Raw genomic sequence first — 23315 nt, forward strand, 5'->3', positions numbered from 1 at the left:
AGTCAAGATATTTTCACAATAGCTCATTTAATATGTCGTCTAAGCAGAGTGGCTGGAGATACACTTTGTGGTTTTGTTTCTGTGGTTTGGGTGCTGGCGACCCTGCTTTCAACCATGTTCTACCACTGGGGTATGCCCCAGCTCTTGTACTTGGAACTTTGGGTTATCTCTACAATACAGAACTTAGCAGAAGCATATGATTCTGTACGCCGTAAGATAAAAACTCATCAGAGTGCAAGATGAACTGTGTGATTTTTTTTTTTTAATGTTCTGCTGGGGGGGGGGTATTATACTGGGGGCCAATGGCTCACACTTATAATCCTAGCTATTCAGAAGACTGAGATCTGAGGATCACAATTCCAAGGAAGGTAGCTCAGGTAGAAAAGTTAACCAGCAAAAAAACTGGAAATGGATTTGTGGCTTAAGTGGCAGAACACCAGCCTTGAGTAAAAAAGCGAAGGGCCAGTGCGCAGGCTCTGAGTTCAAGCTTCAGTAACCACCACCACTTCCCCTCCACACACACACACAATTTAGCAGAATAATTCAAGAAATGGCTCTAATGTTAAATAACCTTACATTAGCTACTGGCCTGATGAACAAGGAAGTTAGAACCTATCTCGTAGTTTGTCCAGAGAAGTTCTAGTATGCTCTCATTTCCCTGACTAGCCCCCTCCCTCTCAGAACACCATTTGGGGCAGTAACTTCATGATCAATATAAGAAGGGAAGTCTGCATGGCTCTCTTCCTGTGAGCTGATGGAAACAAAGGAGAAAGGGCACATCTACCAGCTGAGAGAAGTCCTGTGGAATGAGCCTGTTCTCTAGTATTCTTCTATGCATTAGTGTCCTCTAGTCCAAGAATTGGACTTTTGTTCCTAAGCCATTTCAAAATTTATTTTTTTTCCTGCATCAGTTATTTAGCTTCAAAGGCATATTAGAGGAAACTGCCTTTTCCATAACTCCCATAGTTTACATCTTTTATGTGATACTTGAGTATTTACTTGCTACTTTTGAGTATATACTTTTGAGTATATACTTTTGAGTATATACTTGCTACTTTTTCTTCATTTTCTATCTCCTGGGACATCAAAATCTATGGATGCTCAAGGCTCTTGTATGAAATGGAATAGTATTTGCATATAAACTACATATCTTCTCCCATATACTTGAAAATCACCTCTACATTGTAGTTTTGAAGGGAGTCATGATGAAGAAGAAAATTGTGCATGTTCATTATAGGCCACATTATGTTCCTCAAATATTTTCAATACATGATTTAAAAAGCTTGACTATATTTACATGAGGTATCCATTTGTTATAGTTATAGCTTTATGAGTCCATAATCAATTACTGATTCATCTAGTTAAGCATTCATTTGTTTGTCCCCCACCCCAAAATACTTCATGCCTGAGAATATAATAATAGTGGCCAATATAGGCCAGCTCCATGCTTATAATAAACATGAATCCTCTCATAAATATACAAAGAAGATAAACTAAGTACAATTTGTATGGAATTTCTCTCATCGACAAAGTCTATTTCTTAGTATTTTGAGATTATTTATGACAGAATATGGTAGACTGCCTGCTAAACAACAGAAATCTATTTCTCGTAATTCTTTTTTTTTTTTTTGGGTCCGGTCATGGGGCCTGAACTCTGGGCCTGGGCGCTGTCCATCAGCTCTTCAGCTCAAGGCTAGCGCTTTACTACCTGAGCCACAGTGCCACTTCTGGCTTTTTTTTTCTTTTTGCTTATGTGGTGCTGGGGAATCGAACCCAGGGCCTCATGCATGCAAGGCAAGCGCTCTACCACTGAGCCACATTCCCAGCCCTATTTCTCGTAATTCTAAAGGGTGGGAAGTCCAAGACAATAACAGATCCGTTGCCTGGTGGAGCCTTCCTTCTGCTGTCTGGGAGCAGGAGGCCAGAGAGCGCCTTGTCATCCCTTTTGTAAGGGTACTAGGTCCATTCACAGGGCAGTCTTCCCAAAAGCATCTTCCCTAAGCATCTCCCAAAGTTCCCACTTCCAAATACTATCACCAGCAAGTTATGTTATCTTGAGCGGATAAAAACATTCAGTCTAGCTGGGTGCCCATGGCTCACACCTGTAATCCTAGCTACTCAGGAGGCTGAGATCTGAGGATCGTAGTTCAAAGCCAGTCTAGGCTGGAAAGTCTGTGAGACTCTTATCTCCAATTAAGCACCAGAAAACCGGAAGTGATGCTGTGGCTCAAGTGGTAGAGTGCTAGCCTTAAAGCTGAAGAGCTGAGGGACAGCACCCAGGCCCAGAGTTCTAGCTCCATGACTAACCCCCCCCCCTCTCGCCCCACCAAAAAAAAATCATTCTATAGCCCCATGTTAACCAGAATCTCAAATTATTACTTTTAGAGTGGGGACCCATGGTGACATTTCAGTCACACAGACCCATCATGTAGAGCTTACATATTGAAAGAAAGAAAGAGGAAGGAAGGAAGGAAGGAAGGAAGGAAGGAAGGAAGGAAGGAAGGAAGGAAGGAAGGAAGGAAGGAAGGGAAAGAAAGTTGAAAGAAAAAGAGTGAGAGGGAGAGAGGGAGAGAGGGAGGGAAGGGGGAAAGGGAAGGGGGAAGAAAGGAAGGAAGAAAAGGAGAAGGAGGAAAGAAGGAAAAAAGTAAAGAAGGGGAAAGGAAGGAGGGAAGGAAAGGAAGAAAGAAGGAAGAAAAAAAGGAAAGGTAGAAAAAGAAAGAAAGAAAAGGAAAGAAAGGAAGAAAGAAAGAAAGAAGAAGAAAGGGAGGGAAGGAAAGGAAAGAAGGAGGAAGGGAGGGAGGGAGGGAGGAAGGAAGGAAGGAAGGAAGGAAGGAAGGAAGGAAGGAAGGAAAGCAGGCAGGCAGGCAGGCAGGCAGGCAGGCAGGCAAAGAATCCAAGTTCTGACCAGCAAGAATGTCCAGAGGCTGTATTTGACTCTGGCTATTAACTCAGTGACTTGAAATCCCCTACGTGTCTTTTAGCTCCATCCAAATCAATGCCTGGTTCCGTTTTATGCTTCTCTAGGTCCCTTGTGAATCGCTCAAAGAAAATGAGGGCAGTGTTAGACTTTTCTAACCGCAGTGAGCTTTCCCATCTCACTTTGGGAACACTGAGCTATCCTTCTGCAGATTGGATGTCAGACCAATTATACTCATGGAAAGCCACTGGAAAATCTGAATATTTGGACAAATCTCAGGAATATTGTCTTTCCTTGTGGAATTTCTACACACTGCTTTGATGATACTCACTGGTCCAAGCTTTAAATTTGTGGGGATGTGGGTGGTGTCCCATCCCTGATTGAATGTGTAGGGGGATTAAATGATGTCATTATCTACTTTATCCCTGGATGTGAGCCCACCCCCCAGCCTGCATCCCCCCTGAGCCAAGTTCAAACCCCTGTGTCTCTTGAGTGAGTCCTCTCTAGAAAGCTCACCTTACGTTTTCCCCTAGCCAATCCTCACCCCTACCAGTCCCAGAAAGCTTCTTTTCAGCACCAACAAACTTTCAGAGATACAGGTATCACCATCCTCCAAGATTTTCATAAATGGTAGAAGAGGATTTCAATCAACCACTTATTCTCAGACTAAGAAAAGAAAAAAGGAAGCCCAAGGAAGAGGAAGCTTATTGCTTCTTCTTTCCTTTGGCCACACAGAGGATCTTTCTGAGTAGTTATTTAATGAAATAGCTTAGCTTTAATATAGTAAAAATGTGTGTGTGTGTGTGTGTGTGTGTGTGTATCTTTCACAAAGATGTCTTCAAATGAACTATCTCACAGTATGCTTTTTGGAAGTGAAAATAAACATCCTCCAAACTTCCCTGAGAAAATTACCTCCCTGTGATACCTATCCTATGACGGGTATCCAAAACAAAATTAAACACAGGAGGCAACATCAAAAGGCTTCTGCATTGGGCTGGGAAGGTGGCTCAGTGGTAGAGCACTTGCCTTGCATGCATGAGGCCCTGAGTTCCTCAGCACCACATAAGCAAAAAGGAAAAAAGCCGGAAGTGGCGCTGTGGCTCAAGTGGTAGCGTGCTAGCCTTGAGGTGAAGAGCTGAAGGACAGCGCCCAGGCCCAGAGTTCAGGCCCATAACCGGACCAAAAAAACAAAACAACAAAAACCCAAAAGGCTTCTGCATAAGAAAGGAAACAATGAACAACATGAAAAAATGGGAGAAAATACTTCCATGCCATGTATCTGATGAGGGCTTAATATCCAAAATATATAAGGAATGCCTAGAACTTAATAGCAAAAACAAGTGAAAAAGAAACAATAACCTAATTAAAATGATTAAAGGGCCTACATAGACATCTTTTGGAAGAAGACATGGGGATGGCCAGCAGGTATATGAAAAAGTGCTAAAAATCACCACTCATCAGGAAAAGAGCTGAAATCACAGTCTTGCAAAGACACCCACCGTGGTGGTTTTGCTAGTGGTTAACACACCCAGAATTTCGTGTTGAAATTTGGTTCCCAACATGACATTGTTGAAAGGTGGTGGGAGATGGTTGGGACATCAAGGGAAGCTAATAGAGTTCTGAAAGGACTGACTATGTGGTATAAAAGCAAGGCTACCTGGGAGCACCATTTACTCCTCCATTTTTCTGCCATGCCATGATGTAGCACAAGGCCCTTACCAGATGCATCTGTTCAACTTTGGACATTCAGCTACAGTAGCTACATCTTCCTTTATAAACCTTCCAGCCTTCGCTATTCTATTATAGCAACAGAAGATAAACTAAGACATCTGCATGTCTGTCTTCAAAACATGGAAATAATCTGAGTGTCTTATCAACGGAAAGTAGATGAAGAACATTTGTAATGCACTGTTCCTCAGCTATTAAAAAGAAGGAAGTCTCATCATTTACTATGGTGTAGATAGATCTGGGTAACATTATATTAAATAGAACAAGTCAGATGCAGAAGGACAAATATTTCATGCTCTCCCTTGTATGTGGAATCTTAAAAAAACAAAACAAAGCCGCGCGCTGGTGGCTCACGCCTGTAATCCTAGCTACTCAGGAGGCTGAGATCTGAGGATCTCGGTTCAAAGCCAGCCCGGGCAGGAGAGACCGTGAGACTCCTATCTCCAATAAAACCACCAGAAAACCGGAAGTGGTGCTGTAGCTCAAGTGGTAGAGCGCTCACCTTGATCTGAAGAGCTGAGGGACAGCGCCCAGGCCCAGAGTTCAAGCCCCACGACCGACAAAACAAAACAAAACAACCCTCTCATATAAGTGGGTGGGATGAATCCAAGAAACCATAGATGATAAAAAATAACTTTTAACTCATTGACAGTAACAGTACTGGCACCTGCAAGGTTGTTTTTGGTCATTCATTTTTAAGGAACTTCCTTGTTTCAGAGGCATTAGAGGTCTTAGAATCAAGGCAACACTGGGGTTGAAGTTTTGTTCTACCTAGGTAGTGATAGAGGAAACGTTTCCTGTCCAGGCACAGTGATGGAGAGTGGCTTGGTTACCAATATTATTAAGGCCATCATAGTGACAGGGAAAGAGAAGTAGAAGATGCTGTGAGGGATTTACCTCTCGCCTCTTGGCCCAATCTTCTTATGTATCTAAAAGATACATATCCCAAGCACCTACGGTCATCAGGCAAAACCCCAAGTATGTGTGGACGTGCTTGATGTGCATGCAGGGCACTCCAACCTAAGCCTGGCCTTAAACATTCCATTGTGGGCCTAACCAAAAGTCCTCGCCTTCCCCAGCCCTAACAGCCTTTTCTGTAACCTCTGTCTGCTTGTTCAGACACCATAAAAGCCTAACTCCAACCCCACCTCCCTTACAACCCCAGATCCCAAGGTCTGTTGCCCTTAGCCTGTGGAGATGGAGAGGCCAGCCTGCTCCTTTCTCCCCCATTTTCCTAACAGCCTGGGCAGTTAGAAAAGTGAATGATGAGTGGGGTTTAAAAGCACTTCCCTGTTTTAAGGTGAAGTGAGGATCCTCTCCTGGGGAATGCTGAGGTCTCTACTTTGCAGACTCCTCTATCTCCCTCTGCCTCAGAGGAGACAAGGGGGCCCATCCCTCCCCAGCCCCCAGTGCCAGAGCTTTGTGCTAAGGGTCATTTCTTTCCTAGAAGCTAGATAAGATTTGGTTTGGTGTCCTACTGTTACAGAGGGTAAAGATGAAGACGCTGATAAAAGGGTTGAGTTTATCTTGCTCATGAGCCCCCATACAGGTATTGTAAAAGAGGCTCTATTGTAAATGGTTTTTTTTTCCCCCAGACTTCTTGTCTCTGTAAATGTATCTTGAATCTGCCCGGAGAATCAGGGTTTTTTCTGTGGCCATTGTTGCTTTCCCAAGAGTTACGAACTAGCTGTGTAAACAGCCCCATCTGTCCTTGCTCAATTCTGTTCCCTTCCCAGAGACAAGAGTTATCCTGATTAACGGCTGGATTCCTGTAGTGCATTCTTGGTTTGGGTATTCTTGCCCCCTCCCAGTTGTGTGGTAGAGATTGAACTCTGGGACTGTACATGCTAGATAAGTATTCTACCACTGATCTACATCCCTACCCCTACCTCCCGTAATGCATTCTTAGTGTGGGTGGTGGACTGGGCCATAGCGGGATCTAGACAGCTGTGTAAAGGCAGAAGAGGATCCAGAAAAGAGGCCCTTGAATTCCCTGGCTCCTCTTCCAAGGTGCCAGAGCGCAGTTTCCAGGAACTGTATTTGATGCGGGTTGTGAGTGACGGCATAAATATGTGTGTGGTTTAATGTTTCTAGTTTGGACAGGGCCCTTCCCCTGTGGTTGGCACGGGTGAGTACTGCACTGTACTCATTTGCCCTTGCTTGGCTGGGGCTTTACACAAACTCAGGCCAGGCCATGGTCCAGTGCCCCATGTGTTTGATAATAAAAGGGACTTCACCATGTAAGGTGTCAGGCTCCACAGGTCCTGAGCACCAGCTTTGTACTGTGTTAACCTCTGAAAATCAAAAGACAAATACAATAGGACTCTGGCCCTGGAAGATTTAATCTGTTGGGAGTTCCAAACACATACAAAATAGACAATGTAAGACATAATGCCATAAAAGCTCAAAGTAAAATAAAGAATACAATGAGTGCACAGACAAGGCGACTGTTCATCTTGATAGAGGGAGGCGGCTCTGGAGAAGAGATAGCCTTTGAGCCTGTCTCACAGGATCATAGGTTCTCTATTAACAGTGACACAGGACACTCCAGACCAGGTAGGCAGACCAGTAGGAGCAGAGACTAGAAAAGGTCTTGTTCCAGGGAATTGTGATGACCCATGGGACCAGGACGACAGCTTGGGAAGGAGCAAGATAGAGGTCAGAACATGGACTAGATTTTGAACCTGGACTAGAAGGTTTGGGTTTTATTGACCTGTCATTAGAATCCATTTTTGGGAACGAATGGAAAGAGGAGAGAGGAAGGAGAAAGAGAGAGGAGAGAGAAAGAGAGACTAAAGAAATAAATATAGTATCTTTCCACCAAGGAACAAACCCAGAAGTCAGGAATTCAGTTAGGAACCCATGTCACATATCAGATGAAACCAACACAGCCTGAAGCAAGCCAGGAACCATGGAAAGAGAAAGGAGAAGGGGGAGGAGCCTCGGTGACAGAATAGAGGAGAAGCTGAAATGAAGGTCCATCTGACAAAATAGTTGGGAGGCCAAGGAGGAGATATTAAGATCATTCCAAGATTCCCTTTGAAGACTCATAAGCTTTCAGCAAGTAAAGATGGTATCTGGGTAAAATTAGCTTCCATTCTCTTGGGTTTGATAGTTTGAAACATCCCTAAAAGTTACCCCCCCAAAAGCAGTTAGAAGTAGCTCATACGAAAGTGCCAGGTTCGAGATTGACATTGGGGAGCCCTCTGTTTAGGGTAACACTTGAACTCATAGGATTCAGCTCCTTGGGTAGAGAACCAGGTAGGGTGCCCTTATACTATTGGGCAGATCACTCCCAGAGCAGCTTGGGGAGCACCACCTGATTCCTTATAGATTTGCATAATGACTCAATCTCCTGGCAGATGGCAGTTCTATTTTGAGAAGGGATGCCTTTTCCTAATTTGCACAAATGGTGCCATATGGTCTGGTAGGAATACTAGAAGTAAACCTAGACCAGGGCCAAGAACAGAAGCTCAGGGAACCGCCCACCCTTCCAGGGAAGTTGGAGGAGGAGGAGGAGACACTTTGACGTGGTTAGAGACTTAAATAGGCTTGTGTCGAGTTGCCTCCAACTTGCCTGAAAACTTGGTCACCACGGGGAACTCTCTCTCCCTGTGTCTGGCTTAATGACTAAGGTGGAGCCTCTGTCCAGAGCACCCAACCGTTCCCCTTTCACAGACAAGCCGGCTTTGCCCTGGCATCAGTCGATGACTCATTAACTGCCTCCATTTGGTTAAGTTAGCAAACCTGACTGTGCTCCTAAGAGCCAACACTAGGCAGGTGACTGTCATCCCAACTGCTGGTACTAGAGCCTGCCCTATGGGCAGCTGGGAGGGAAAGCCATGCGCTCTGTCTGAGGAAAGGTCAGCCCTGGGGCTCACCCTTTGTTGTAGCTGGCTCAGGACAGCCATCAGTCAGGTTAGGACACATCCCAACCCTGAGCAGGAAGAACCTCTCCGATGGCTGAGTCCTGCCCTCTGAATGCCAAGCTGAAGCTTCCTACCTCAAGAGCCGTGTAAGGAAGAACAGACACCCCCCCAGAACAATAGCTTGCACATTAGCTTGACAAACTGCAAAGGCCCACCCAACCATCCCTAGGTGTGCCACTACCATAGGAGAAAAGCTTCTTGCAGAAGAGAAATCATATCTGCCCACACAGACCTGTCACGGCTGAGGTCCTGTCCTGGGTTGCATAATGCAAATACAGTCCTGTTCTGTCCTTTGCAATGATGGAAAATTACATGAAGAGGATTAGTACCACCTTCCTGGCTAGGAATGTGCCACTTAACCTAGATCAAAAATTCCACATGCGTTTGTGTGTCAGTAGGCTTCAGGCCAGGGTAGGAAACATTGCTTGGAATGACCATAAAACCTTTTAGTGAAATGGGCTTATCTGAGTGGGTAGAACTTGACTGCATGTACATTTCCTAAATTAGTCAGTGTGAATGTTTTACTTTCAAAAGTAATTCACGTTTAAGAACAGTTCCCTTCTCTAACCACTCATCCTGATTCTGAGCCACACCTGCTCCAGTATTCTCTGTGAACCTTAAATTCCTGGCTCTGAGGACTCAAAGCTCTCCGGGAAGTCATTCTTAGGCCTGGATTCCATACACCGTATCCTGAAAATGGGCTGACAAGTCATATGAAAGATGAAGCAAAGAGAGGGGAAGAGAATTTTTCAGGGTCACAGAATGGAATTCAAGAGAGTTCTGGAACTCTTCCCAAACTGTCTTCCCTGGAAAATACAGAGAACCAGTTGATTTCTGGGGAAAGGTCTTCCCAGCGTTTCCAAAAAGAAATTAATTCTATCTGATGAAAATCTTGTTCTTCGGTTTGAGTTTAAGGGATTAGCTGATCTTTTAAATAGGTTCCTGTGTAACATTCCAATCCTTTTGATTCTGGAGTTTTCCATGAGATGCCTTGAAAACACACACACACACACATACACACACATACACACACACTCACACACACGCACACACACACACACACACACACACACACACACACACACACACACACACGCAAAATGAGCTTCTCAAGTTGATGAAGGACTTTAAGGTTCTCATCGTTTCTTTTTTTCCTGAACTGACCTTTTGATTTTATGCAGGAGTCACAGGGGTGATTTGTCTTGTCTGGTTTATAATACCACATTGCTGCAGGGTTGGTTACTCATTGGGCACGCACATTACTCACTGGATGTTTTACCTACAAGCCCGATTTTCTTAGATTAACTGTAAAGACTAGACTGAGAGCTGGAGAAGGAGCAGTATAGTTGGATGGATGGCTGAAAAGATTTCCCTCCAGATGTGGAAGGCATTCTTAGTGCTTCTTCCTCATTCCCTCAGTACTTCTCTTGGCACGGAACACTAAGTAGCAGAGGACCATGCAGAGTCACAAAGGATGTTATAGTCTTGGGAAACATAAAGGGAATACAATCAAAGTTTGGCATAAGAAATGAAGTTATTTGCTCAGTCCAAAGAGTAATGGACCACGTAGCCCTGTATGAGGCACTCAGTTCAGGAATTAGAGTGGGAATAAGCTTGGGAAGATAGTGACTACATGACAAGTATGCATTAAATACCACTGGAGTTCAGAAGACAGATCCCACGCTTGTCTAGGAAGCTTCATGCAGAAGGCTTCAGAGACAGAGGCTTTGGTGGAGAGGGAAGTGGTCAGTCTAGAGGAGAAACGGAAGAGAGTTCAGGCACAAGCACCTCTGCGGCCCTCTAGTAGTAAACCAATGGTTCTCCTTCAGCAAGCCACATAGGAATCGTGCTTTTTATAAACTGTAATAAACATAAATTACTAGAAAAATGAAATTTCAAAAAGACATATAAATTGGAAGCCCAAATGAAAGAAAACTGGTACATGTAGGTTCCTTTTAGCATTCAAGGGTCATTAGGGTTAAGGTCAGGGCTAGTTTTCTAGTTCAGGCTAGGGTTAGGTTAAGGAAGGGTAAACTTTAGGGTAAAATGGAATTTTCTACTAACAACTAGAAGTCAAATGTATGCAAAAGTTAGAAAAACTACAGTATCTTCCCTCCTTTTACTCTTTGGGATCATTGGGGTTAGGTTTCCAACTAGGTTTAGGCAAAGGGTTAGGGATTGGAAATTGAAGCCTGCGTCTTTATTATCAGATGCACCAGACAGAAAATCACAGTCAGATAGTTATACAGCTTTCTAAGCACTGAGAGTGCCTAGAAACATTCTCACTGTGGGCCAGCAGCAGCCACACTATCAGCACTGCTCTTGGCTCAGGAAACACGAGAAGGCCGAAGGGAGCAGAGGAGGTGGGGTGTGAAGCTCCTTGGGGAATCCACAAGCAGTCTGGAGAGACTTTGGGAAGAATTCACATTGATGATGGATCACTGTGGCTACCAGAGTCCCATCAGAGCCACTTATAGGCTCAGTAAACTGGAAGGGCCAAAATAGGTGAAACTAAAGAGAGACCTTGGCACGTCAGCAGAGAAAGGCTGTCTGATCCTGTCTGTAATTGTGAATAACGGTCAGTTCTTAGTGGCTGGCCAAGTACATGAAGTGGGGAGGGGATATCCTCTTGGTCCCATCCCATATTTTGACTGATGAGGAAACTGAGCTCTAGAGTCAAGGGTACTTGCCTCTTTACTGACTCATGGGGCATTGTACCAGATAACCTCAGCTTTCCAGCTTGTTTATACACATCCCACATCCTCCTTGTGTCACTGCTGATGAAGCAGAAGGATCCATGTCCACCAGAAGCTTAGGGTACTCCCTGATGCCAGCCCAATGCCTACCTTAACCTACAAAATCAGCTGGCTCTTCTGTACCCTCTATTCACAGCCTCTGTCTTAATGACAGAAGCTATTGTAAGAGTACACTGTGTCCTGGGGGCGGCAGTTAAATTCATGTCAGTCCTGTTTAGGCAGTTAATCCAATTTTAATGCATTTCTTTTAAAGGAACAAAGATTACTCTCACCTGTAAGCCAAACTCCAAAGCTAAGTCACCAAGCAATACAAATCTTCCTTTCTAATCTCTCTTGATATTGGATTATATAGACTGGTCTTAAAGGACCAATGGTTAGCATAGGGTGGACATGTGTTCCAAGCTACAGAGCTGTCCAACATGCCACTCTGGTTTGGGGCCATCTTCCAAGACAGAGGACCCCAATAAGCAATGGAAGCTTTGGCCCAGCACTTGCCAGAACTCACTCAGCATCCCAGTAGTCCCGCATCTCTCTCATCCAACTTCACTGGGGTCCCAGACACCACACAGAGGGGGTAATTGCTGTTCAGATTAACAGCCATTTATTGGGAGCCTACTAACCAAAAAGCACTATGATAGGCAACAAAGCAAACTCCAAAATAATGAGAAATGTAGATTTTTGAGGCCCATTGTGATCAGGGTGAACACATTTTATTTGGGAAACTAAAAATTACATAGTAACAGCCCAAGAGAAAAATTTGGGATTCATACTCTCACCCTTTCTCCTTCTTGTTTCCCCATAGCCTTTGTTGGATTCTTCTGGGAAGGAAAGGCAAACAATCAAGATTCATAAATGCAAACATGGCACTGGGAGTTGATTGCTCATTTGTAAAAACTCATGATAAAAATATAAAGAGTTGGACGTATCTAAATGATACCTTAATTTATTGAAGCATTACTTATAGCAGTAAAGAAATGAAAACATCTCCCAAAGGTGGTCTTGGTGGAAATGAAATTTGTTGTGGCACTGAGTATGTTCAAAAGGCGTCAGCCATTAGGTTTCGGCCCTAAATAATTAGGCAGAGAAAGAGTATAAAATGACATCAGGCTGAATAGTCAAATTGTATTTGATCACATTGCTAACTACAAATATGGGAAGTATACAGAAATACACTTCCTGGAAAGTTTGCCTTTTCTGGAGAATTCTATGTCTCTAGACTAGAAATAAACTCCACTATAGAAATGAGGGGATAGGATAGCAAAAGGAGTCGGTGATTTCCTTTATTCTCCTGCCTAAAAGAACTGATCTCCTGGTGGTAAACTAGCTGGCACTGGACAGTTCAGAATGAGTGAGTGAAACTCAGCTTTTCTCACAGCAGTGACCTGGCTCAGACCAGAGATCTTAATTCCTTTACCTTAGTGCTTTATACATTGGTCTCGGTAAAGAGGGATGATGCAGACAAAAGTATTGTGGCTAATAGGGCTTAATCATAATATGCTGACAGTAGGGCTTTGTCTCCTCAATGCTTTGGGGAAAAAAAAATCTTGCTTTTAAAACACAGCATTCATACAGAGCCAGAAATGCCCTGGAGTCAACAGTCCTAATCCTTTCTCAGTCAGCCTCAAGGTCCTGAGTCTTCTATGAATGAGCCAAGAAGCTGCCACTTAGAGACCACTGTCCAGGTCAGCTTAGATGATGTTGGCCAAGGGGGAACTTGAGGAATACCTGGAAAAGCAGAACATAGGACACTGATCTATCTGTGCAGATGGATAAGGGTAAAGCCACTAGTAAGTCTACGGTTACATAAAGAAGAGAGTTTGATGGTACGATGGGCCATTCCTGAGTGGTGAATTTCCTCTGCACTAAGGATGGATCCCTTTGAGCTGAGATCTTTCAGGAAATCTTCCTGATATGGTGAATATTAGAGGAGTTGTGACTTGAAATGTTTCTAATTGTTTTAGGAAAGAAAATTCCTTTGTAGCCTCTCTCTCTGTCTCTGTCTCTCTCTCTGTCTCTGTCTCTGTCTCTCTGTGTGTATAATAAACTGCCTAACATCCAGAAATTAAGGCAAAATTTTTAATTTTTCTTTTCAACGGGATATTGGTATACTCTACAGAACTGGTGCTGCTCCGATTCCCGCCCTAGCCTAGAATTCTAACTAATAATCATACTTCATTCCACCAGCTGAGTCTTGGTCCCCTTTCTCCCAAACCTTACACTGTGGAGTGTGATTTTTGTTCTTGACTTGTCAGAGGCTCCATTCTTGACCAGGAATCTGGATTCACTTTAGAATTGGTCCTTCTGGATTTGTTATCAGTTAAAGTCATCACTTTGTTACCCTGGTGCCTTAGGAAATACTAAAATACTTTGTGTATTAATGTTTTATTAAACCTTGTGTTTGCAAACGGTCTTTAATTTCATCTGTAATGTAGCATTGATGACTATTCAGATTGAACTCTTAACTCCTTGCAACTCTTTGCAACCTTCTCTATTTAAAATAGAGAAACTAAGGTGCTGGAATAAATTTACTAAACTAAAATTGCCTTTGTTTATTGGTTCACAACTATTTCATCAAATAGATAGGAAAAACATGAACCTACCCTTTCTCTAAAGTTCTCTTCACCTGCTGCTACCTTTTTGTTTGTGCTGGGTGATGCTTTCTAAACTGTAGAACATTCTATTTACTCCCAAGATCTTAGGAAGCAATAATGACATACACATTTTATAAATTATGAAGAGGAGTACCATGACAAAATTGGAAACCTTGATAGCGTCTCCACATGCAAGTATTTAGTCATTCTAAGAATGAAGAGCTAAATGGCTGCTTGGGGAAAATTGGGAGCTTGGTTGCAAAACCAAGTGGTAGAGGCAATGGGACTGTTCAGAAAGTATTTAGTTCCCCCAAAGGTAATTTTAAAAACTTCAGTGTTTTTCATCATTCTGCTATGATATGAGTCCAACATTAGTAAGAAAGCAGTAGAGGTTTCTGAAAATGAACTCAGACACGTATTGCTGTCCTATGTCCAGCCTCTGACCAGAACTCCAGAGATGACCAGAGAAATATTCCAAGCCTGACCCTGAAGCTTGTCATCCAGTCAGGATATAGACAATTATGGATGGTCTTATCAGTAATAAGAATATATAAAAGGATAATATTTTCAAAGAAGACATTTTCTTTGAAAATAGTATACTTCATACAGGACAGTATGATAGGATAGTTTTCTAGGATAATATTTTATATTGCTTGGATGTTGGGAAAAAAACAAGTCCCAAACTACACTATGCTTCTGATTTTGTGAGGAAAAACAAACAACTAAAGGAATACATCTTTCTGACTATAATCCAGCAATTAACTCCAAGGACTTGGAAGTGGTCTTGAATTATGGAGGTCTTTCTTCATGCATTTTACAGACACTTCGACTTCAGTGGCTCAGGTTTAAGCAGAAGGGGATCACAGGTAACCAGATGAGATCTGCTGAAGCAATTGTAGTCAGGAGGCCATCTTCCCTTCTTTCCAATATTGCACAAGACATGACTAATGCTAACAAAGGCTCACATTTGAGCTGATTGCCAAAAGCAGCCTGTGCACCCTCTCCAGGACCTGGTCCTATAAACCCCCCCCTTTGGTGGCATAGCATCCTTCCCCACAGTCCTCACATCCCTCTTTGTATTATATAAGAACACATGCTTCAATTTATTGTGCTTGCTTTTTCCAAGCAAAAGAAAATTTCTAATCCTGGCAAAGCAAGTTCATTACTATCTCCTATGGACTGAAGAGTTTCCAGGAACCAGCTTCAGTGCTGACAGGGTCTGTGTACCTCTAGTAAGAATAGAGAAAACTAGCAAAGATACCTTGTTACACTTCACTTTATGTATTTTTTAAAATAAATTTTAAAATAAATTTTATTAAGCAGGTGCCAGTGGCTCATACCTATAATCCTAGCTACTCAGAAGACGGACATCTGAGGATTGTGGTTCAGTGCTAGCCCAGGCAGACAAATCCAAAAGACCATTCCTGCCAGCTAACAAGAGAAAAGCTGTAAATGGAGGTTTGGCTCAAATGATTGAACAGCAATCTTGAGCAGCAAAGCCAAGCAAGAATGGAGGGTCCTGAGTTCAAGTACCACTTCTGATACACACACATACAAACACACAGAGCCAGGGCATTGGTGGCTCTTACCTTTAATCCTACCTACTCAGGAGGCTGAGATCTGAATACCACAGTTTGAAGCTAGCCCAGGCAGGGAAGTCCATGAGTCTCTTTTCCACAGTTAACTATCAAAAAGTGGAGCTATGGCTCAATTGGTAGAATGCTATCCTTGAGCAAAAAAGCTCAGGGCCAGAACCCAGGCTCTGAGTTCAAGCCCTAAGATTGGAGAGTTTATTTTGTGAATGGTTAAAGTCTACTTAGGAAAAACTCATAGTTCAGTACACTTTTATAAACTACGGTCCTCATGTAATCTGTATAAGACTTATTCATCCTGTACACCTACTCCATGTATCTGTATTAGCAGCTCAGTTGTGTAGGTTATCTTGTTGAGAAGGGAACCCCTAAATTTTTTTCAGTCAACAACAATGCTGGTAAAGGGCATTTACCCAGAGCTGTGAGCCCTCTGATGTTTAATAGACTTTCATACTATGAATCTGAGGCATATTGGTGTCCAACATAAACCTGGCAGACTCCATCTTCCCTGTCCGGCCCTTCCTCTTCCCCACTGCACAGCTACCTTTGGCTGTGATGAAGATCTAGGAAATCAAGTTCAGAATCCACCTCAATGGAAGTCATCCTGTCTTCTTCACTTGCCGACCCTGCAGGCAACCGGCCTACCCTGCTCCCTTTGCAGACTCTCAGAATTCCCATGGCTCTTTGATCCTGTGTGTGTTCTTGCCCTTGAGTGACTGGCTGTAAGAAAACCTCCATTTCTTTCTTGGATTATTTTTGGCCAGGAAGCCAAGCCTACCCGCACAGGTGGTTTTCTGTGGGTCAGCTCTACTTGGCTCTCTGTGGGAGAAGTCTGAGGGTTCAGCTTATAAAGCTAACTCACTTATCCCTGCTGGACTAGCAAATTCAAGTGTGGTGTTAGCCTCAGTCTCCTTTCTGTATTTCCAGAGCTCAGCCCAACAGTCAGGAGGCCCCCCGTGTCTGATGTTAGGAAATGATAAAGGGCCAGTCACCTCCTAATGTCTTCTTTGTCTGGAATCTTCTGAGCTGCCTCACCGCTTTTCTTCGTTGGGTGAAATCTACAAGATGAATGCTACAGGTAGCCTTTAAGAAGCATTTTTGGCAGGAAGAATCAGTGAAAGAGATTTTCTTGGCAAGGACAAAATGCCAGTACTGTAAGGAGCTACTGGATAAATTTGTACTGCTTCAGTCGGGGAATTTCAACACTCCTGGGGGATTGGGTGGTAGAGAATGTTGAATAAATTTTTTTAAAGATTGTAAGTCTCAACTGTCAGCCTCATGGTTCATGCATTTGATGATTCTAAGGAACCATATGACTTGTAAAAGGTACTTGTTAATAAAACTCATTTCCTCTTGTACTTGTCCAGAAAGTCATTGGGGATTATTTGGTATGTTTTTTTCCTTTCTTTTTTTTTTTTTTTCTCCTACCTGGACAAAGTGAGAGGAAATCTCACAGTTCTTTTGCTCAAGTTTAGGTTAGATCGTTGTGTATACACTTAGTGGTGGTTGGGCATGCTGCCTGAATACTGAGGGCATCAGACACCCAAGACTGCATGGGGACCAGCATTGGAGCTGTGGGAATTAGCCTGTGAGCTCCTGGCTCTGGCTCTGTTAAAGGGGTGTTAAAAGGGGATGTAGCAACTAGGCACACACACAGAGGTCATGTCTATAATTTCCCATCCCCTGTTAACTGTTGGGTGGTGATATGAGGGAGGCTGGAGAGGGAGCCTCACAGCTGGGTTGGAAATTACTGATGGAAAAATTTTCAGTCATTAGAAAATGAGTAACTCTGCCAGGTGCTGGCAGTTCACATCTAGAATCCTAGCTACTGAGGAGACAGATTTGAGGATTGAGGTTCAAAGCCAGCCTCATTTGGAAAGTCCATGAGGTTCTTTGTCTCCAATTAATCAGTGAAAAGAGCCAGAAATGGAGGTGTGTTTGCTCAAGTGGTAGAGGTGCAGCTTTGGGTGGAAAGAAGTAGAGTGCAAGTTCAAGCCCTAGAAAATGAGTAACTACATTCCAGTCATAATGATGAATGTGTATGTCTCCTGTGTACACTTGTTCGTAAGCAGATGTTTCAGCAGATTGGTCCCCTGAGACACCACATAATTTGTCACCTTTGAGAGAAGAAATAGTATGCAGACTTCACTTAACAGCCAGGAGTGCTGCTTCCTTACCAGGGCTGCATTTTCTTACACAGATCAGGCGACAGGGTGTATTTTGGGACCATTGAGATTGTAAGTGCTCCCCCACAACGATTATCTGTGTGTAGCAGACACCAGATAATGTCAGTGGTTACAAATAAGCAACAGGCTCAGGACTCTGAGAACCCCGAACATGCAGCTTCTCTAAGCAAGTAAAGTGACTCTTTTAGCATTCCCTTCCAACCTTCTTTCCAGGAGAAATATTTATTATTCTTACTAATGGGTCTTTTTCCCTACACATCTTTCTTGGAGATTATGGCTTAAATGATATAGAAACCAAAGAAGAAGGTTAAAGCTAGGGTATGGAAACATACATTTTAATGGCTTATTCATCCATATCAAAGTAGTCTGTGATTCTGGTAAGAAGTTTAGGAAATATAAGAAAAGTCACCCATAGACATCACTCAGAAATAGACTTTTATATCTTCTGTACTTCTCTCTCCTGTCTCTTTCTTCTATTTATCCCCCACTCTACCATTGCAACATAGTTAAAAGGATACAAGTTTGTGTCCTGTTCTTTCACTGATAATTGTACCCACTGGTAAATAAAACATAAAACTCAAGCTATAAATGGAAGACTCAGAATTGACTATCAAAAAATATAAAAGTTAGCATAAAAAAATTTGAAAACAAATTAGGAAATTATATCTGCTACAAATATGTCCAAACTTTTACTCTCTCTAATATATAATGAGCTCCTTTAAAATGTAAGTTTTTTAATGGGTAACATGAGAATAGACTAGAAAAATGCAAATCAGCAAGGAAATAAATTTCAAAAAGACAAAAATTCTGTTATAAACATTTTCCTATAGTGTTTGTCTTTATTAAATTTTGGCAACTTTCACAGGATTCTGTCTTAGAAATGTTATAATTTATTAACCATTCCTCTGTTAACATATAAGTGCACTTGGCTTCCAAATTTTATCATCATGTACGATGCAGAAAAAAAAAAGCACCTTTACAAAATGAAATAGGTGTGTTTACACCCACAAGAGCATTGCACCAGAAAACAAGACTAAAAGTTTAAGAGGAATCTGCTGGGCACTGGTAAGAACATACGAAGTTAACTGATTAAGCCTCAGCACCACTCCATCTAGACAACCCAGTAGGCAAAGTTACCCCCCTTTCCTGAGCCCTCAGCTCTGCTCCTGATGCTGGGTCTCATTTGTCGTGAGTGTTCATGGACTTGGTATTAAAAAAAAAAATGTCAGAGACTTCTCCCTATGTCCAGTTCTAGGTCCTTGCCTTTTAGATCCTTTCCCTCAAGTGAACTCATCCACACCCAGGTAATAACTCTTAAATTTATATCTCCAGCTCAGCCTTTCCTCTACTTCTAGCCATGTGTATTCAGCTGCCTATTAAACATCTCCATTTGCAAGTCTGAAAAAATAGCTCAGCATGTCCAAAGTAAATTTCATGAGCCAGGACCTGCTGACATCTCGTCTTTATCCTGTACATATTTCCATGACTAAATCTCCATACTCTCACCCCTGGTGTTCTGGACCCATTCAGTTCTCTGTACCTGACTGCCCACACCCTTGTCAAGGCCACTATGACTTTTTAAATTTTTTATTTTCTTATAAAGCTTACAGTTACATCAGCAAGGTAATGAGTATATTTATTGTGGGCATTGTTACCCCTTCCTTTGTTTTTCTCTCCACTATGACTTATATTTGGGATACTCCAGTAGTTAACTTCCCAACTCACATACTAGGCCTCATTTTTCAACTGTACTAAGCATCTGTCCCTCTATTTCCTCTTTCTAGAGCTCCCCTCCTTACCCTTATTTCCTTATCTGTCTCTCTGTCTCTGCCTCTGTCTTTCTCTTTCTCTCTCTGTATAATAACCTTTATAACTCAGCTCAAGTGTCATTTTCCTGGGTACACTTACCTCAGCATTTAAGACAGGCCCTCTTTTATATACTCCCATATTTTCTTTTCACAATTTATAATGAGTTTAGTTGTGCAGTAGTCTGATTGCTTCACCCATCTGTCATTAACCATCCTAAGGATAGGAAAGATGCCCCCTTTGCTTGTTATGTCTTGAGGCCCTTGCATATTGCCAGGCTCATAGGCAAAGCTCAGATTTTTTGTGTGGATGAACAGATTATGTTAGGTGACCCTGCCATTCTTGTGACACTTACGTATGATGGGCCAAAATGTTAGGCTTTTGCTGTTTCATTGACTTTTCAAAATTGTTTTACCAATAATCATTTTGCTTTAAATGGTGAAGTTAGTTAAGATTTTATAGACAGTCCACACATAAGCTAGTCTAACTAGATTTGTTTCAATTTTTTAAAAAATCCTAATCCAAATTCATTCTCTTGACAAAGACCACCTCTTAACACCCACATGCCAGCCTCTAGCCCTTAGAGGAGAACAAGACATCATCTTCTGAATATTTGAACACTAAAGAAATAGTTGTTAGGTGCTCCCCTACTCCTACAATCCCACCAAAAACCATCAAATTTCTTCCCCACACCAAAGGGAAAAATGAGTGGTTTGGCAGAATTCTGATAATACAGTTCACAGTGACATGCATAAAACATAAACTAAGAAATAAGAGAGTATATATAAGCCACTTAGCATTTGAAAAGTGTTGAATATGTTAGCTACTGTCCCTCAGAACACACACACACACACACACACACACACACACACACACACACACACACACACACAGCAAATAAGCAATAGACCCCAAAAAACCAACAGAAAACTAGAGCCGGATGCCAGTGACTCCCACCTGTAATCCTAGCTACTCAGGAGGCTGAGATCTGAGGATCACAGTTTAAAGCTAGCCCAAGCAGGAAAGTCCCTGAGACTCTTATCTCCAATAAACCAGCAGAAAACCGAAAGTGGTGCTATGGCTCAAGCGGTAGAGCACTTGCCTTGAGCTGAAGAGCTGAGCCCAAGCCCAGAGTTCAAGCCCCACGACTGACAAACAAAAACAAAAACAAGCACCTAATACACTGCCAGTTATATGGAAAGTGTCATTTTATGATAACTGGTATTGACATTATATTGTATTAAAGAGTTGTTACCATTTAGAATTAAATAATAGAATATAGATGAGATGACTTCATGCCTTGCATTGGTTTCAAAATAATCTGGGAAAAAGAATGGGTCATCATGGGAGATGAGGAGATGTAACACTTGCTGGTGCTAGGTGATCAGTTCTGTCGTCTTCTATATATTCATGTTTAAAATTTCCTCCACAAATCATCTTTAAAAGGCATTAAAAATTGTCACCGAATGTGACTAGCCTTCTAGATTCATGCTTATTCAAAGTAGCCAGTTCAAACTCAACCTTTTCTTTATTTCTTTTGGAGAGGCAGCTGAAGCCAGGAATCTAAGCAGAAGATCCCATTCCACTCTATTTTATTACTCTCAGGACAGCTCAGAGTGGAAAGAAAATAAATCCAATTTCAGAATCTTCTTTGTCCTCAGCTACTTGGGAATTCTCTCTGACACTACTGCAGGCATTTTAAGTAACCCTGCTTACCCAGCATTAACAAAGCACCTTTCAGGCACCCAGTGGATAAAATAGCTCTGTCTCTCCTTCTTTTGCTGGCATGACAAAAGCTTTAGCTATTAAATACCAGTGCTCAGTGAGCTAATGACTGGTGAGCCCGTAATTGTGTTTTTGGCATTTTAGGATCTGAGCCTCGGCCCTGTATGAACTTGTAATCTTCATTGTGTAGCCTTGTTAAGTTTGGTTGCTGAGTTATTTGTTGGCATACAATACTAAGGAACTCCAAAGCCAAAAACTGACCTCTGCACATTTCAAGTTAGTCAGGAGTCTTAGGGTAGCATTGTGTGTGTCTGTATGTGTTTGTGTGTGTGTGTGTGTGTGTGTGTGTGTGTGTGTGTGTGTGTGTGTGTGTGTGTGTGTGTGTGTATACTACGGCTTGAACTCTGAGCTCTGTCCTTAGTTTTTTTCACTCAACGTTGGCATTCCACTACTTGAGCCACAGCTCTACTTGCAGGTTTTTGGTGGTTAATTGGAGATAAGAATCTTACAGACTTTCCTGCCTAGACTGGGCTCAAAGTATGATCTCAGCCTCCTGAGTAGCTTAAATTACAAGCTTGAGCCACCAGCACTGACAATTAGTTGTTTTTTGGTTAGTTTTTTTTTTTCCAATAAAGATATGGCTTACCCTTAATGTGGAAGCTGACCACAACTTCATGAGGTTCAATAACTTTTGTTTGATTAACCCTTTCCATGTGTAGCTCTGTCATTTGGATGTAAGCCAAGAAGTAAAGGTTCTTATTAATCCTTTGGCCCTAAGGCTGCCTTTCCTGAATCAGTTTCCTTTCTCTGGCTTCTCCAAAAAAAGAATTTCAACTTCCATTCAGGTTTCTTATTTTCCCTCTGGAATCGATTTCAAAGGGTGAAGCATACTCCTTTGTATAAGTTTAAACACTTTGAACAAGGATTCTGGTGAGTTTTATGAGAATTCTTTCTTTCCCCTTAAATTAAGACATGTTCTAAATTAGCCAGAGAAGCCCACTAGATGCCCTTGGGTTCTTCCCTTTATCTCTGGCCAGACCCTTCCTCAGGACAGAATTATAGCTAGGAAAGAGTAAGGCTCAGCTCCTGCTCAGAGGAACACAGATGCACAGCAGACCCTTCTGGGATCCAGTGATGGGGGTTTGCCATAGGGGCATCAACCCCGTGCTCTAGAGGTAGAATTGGCATTGGAATGTCCAGGGCAGACTGCACAGGGGTTGTGAAGTATTTGGGCTCAGGGCTGAACCGATATATTGAATCCTCTTGGGACCCCAGTGTGCCTGGTAGGAAGCTCACTCTGATGTTTCCTTTGGGACATGAGCAGTTCAGGGAATATTCTAAAATTAGCCTGAGAAGGTTGCCTGACCTGCCTTCATGGCTGCAGGTGTCTTATGACCAAGATGAGTCACATCCCCTGTGCTGTTCAGGTGTGTCTCCTGAAAGCTTGTTCTAGGACTTTCTACATAGGGGCCTGTGATGGTTGACTGACAAACTGATGAGCAAGCACTTTTTCCCTCCCTGAACAATCCCTGCCGCTCACCCTAGCAGCTGAGTAACAAGGACTCAAACCTCTTCCCTGGGATGTTCGTCTCCAGCTCTCTTGAGCAATCACAGGTCAGCTCTGCAGCCCCTTGTGGGGCTCTGTTAGCACTTGTTTCCATTGCCCAAGAAGATTGTTTCCGATACCTCAGCAGGCAGGCATAATGGCTTCAGGAAAGTTCAGAAACTCAGTAACCTTGTGTAGAAATGTGAGGGACAGTTGCTCTGGGCTCAGGCCTAAGCAGGCCTGGACAGCTGAATTGGGATGTGGTGTTGATAAAACCAGCCACACAAGGCTCAGCCTATGGATGTGGTGGTGGTAGTGGTGGTAGTGTGTGTGTGTGTGTGTGTGTGTGTGTGTGTTTTGGGTTGGGTTGAACAGGGCTGTGTGAGGAGGATTCTTCCCAGAGAGGGTTTGCTTTGCTGAAATGAATGCACAGGTGCTCAGCATACGTGGGTCCTAGACAGCACTGTGGAACAGACTTTCTCAGTCTGGGCTGAGAAAGTCCCACTGCGTTTGCCATATTTATCAGCAATATTTGTCCT

General features: G+C 42.7%; 1 protein-coding gene and 1 non-coding gene across 2 annotated transcripts in view; one reads left to right on the forward strand and one right to left on the reverse strand.

The window, feature by feature from the left end:
* Prkch (protein kinase C eta) overlaps positions 1 to 23315 on the forward strand; it is a 235237-nt gene that overhangs the window by 179031 nt on the left and 32891 nt on the right. The window lies entirely within an intron of this gene.
* Trnaa-ugc lies at positions 1747 to 1827 on the reverse strand. The gene has a single exon. It is a non-coding gene; the product is annotated as a tRNA-Ala (tRNA).

This window comes from Dipodomys spectabilis, unplaced genomic scaffold (genome assembly GCF_019054845.1).
Source record: "Dipodomys spectabilis isolate Male_0828 unplaced genomic scaffold, ASM1905484v1 ptg000073l, whole genome shotgun sequence".
NCBI classification, from domain to species: domain Eukaryota; kingdom Metazoa; phylum Chordata; class Mammalia; order Rodentia; family Heteromyidae; genus Dipodomys; species Dipodomys spectabilis.